The sequence below is a fragment of the Apium graveolens genome, chromosome 4, assembly GCF_009905375.1.
Source record: "Apium graveolens cultivar Ventura chromosome 4, ASM990537v1, whole genome shotgun sequence".
Lineage (NCBI taxonomy): Eukaryota > Viridiplantae > Streptophyta > Magnoliopsida > Apiales > Apiaceae > Apium > Apium graveolens.
The window spans coordinates 144,971,848-144,973,330 of record NC_133650.1 but is presented as its reverse complement, the minus strand read 5'-3'; positions in this window follow the sequence as shown (position 1 = coordinate 144,973,330).

Below are 1,483 nucleotides of genomic sequence, written 5' to 3'. Positions count from 1 at the left end.
TTCATCTCAATCTTCTCATTCGATTACCCCTCTTTTCCCCTTCGTTTTAATCCCGAACAAGCATTTTCCGGCTCCGTCATAGTCTCCAAAAATGGTGGTGTTCGTTCACCCCATTCCGGTGACTTTCCGTCTACCAAATACCCCTCATTCCAATCATCTTCTTACCCTGAAGCTTCATATAAGATCAATTTCACCATTCATTCATTAAATTAAAAGTGCCCAAATATTGAGTCTTAAGGAAACCTAATTACCCATTTGGGTTTTAACCCATATTATCAACCCATCACTAAAATAAAATAAATCACATATACATCTTTTCAAAATAAAAAATAAAAAAAATTATTACCGTTAATACCAGTAATCTTAATTCATCACAACAAATTTTACTTCACCAAACTCATACATACTAATTAAGGAAATGTTCATATATTTATTACTACTACTTTTATATTTCATGGAATAAAATATAAAATTAGAAGAGGTAACTTACGCTTACGCTTAGAATTACTTAAAGTCATGATAAAATTTAAGCGAATTATCATGATTACTAATTACCTGAAAATTTTGTGGTTGTTACAGTCTTCCGCCCTTAAAGGATTTTGTCCTCGGAATCCGCACTCGCCGTCAATTAGAAGAGGTTATTTATTTCATATTTTATTTTCCAACTTCCAAATAAATGTTTCTACCTTATATCTAGTTCTTCAAAACCATTTTGACCATTTAATTATTCTCGAATTCTTTCATCTTTTAATTCATTAAGCTCTCCTGAAGGTGTTCTTATAAACATATTCCTAACCCAAATTATATTATATATTTAACGGTTGACAGACAAATGTAATTGCACTCAAGTAACTTACTCTCAATACCATCATACAAGGTACATCATGAACACATTAAGATCCCTGAGGTAACATTCAAGTAATAGAAAATCATTAACTGCTTCGGAGTCCAATATGATCATTCTGCTTTCTATATAGTCTCGTTGTTCATATACCAAGCGATATTTTTGATATCAATTTGTTAGAAAAAGAAAATTATCCCCATAGGCCTTTCCTTTATATTCATGTTTCTTCTAATTCCCAAGTCATTTTTTTCAATCGCATGGTTCATCCTGATAACCTTGATTTCATTCCTTAGTTCCTAAAATTTTTTATCCAAAATTTGGAATAGGTTGTTTCTTGTATGTCAAAATCGATCTCACTTTAATTGGCTCGTAATCTAGTCAATATCGATCACCGGGATTGTAAGCCTTTAAAATAGATATATGGTAAACGTCATAAATATACTATAAGTTAGGGGTAACGCTAATTAATAAGCGCAACTGCAAACTTTTAAATATCTGAAACAGAACAATATAACACAGGCTCAACTTGCCTCTTTTCCTGAATCTTGGTATACCATTTAGCAATTTCGAAGTACTAACTACTTCAAGAGTAATAAGAAATTCGAAAATACACGCATCAGAAGCAATTCAGTGTTAAAC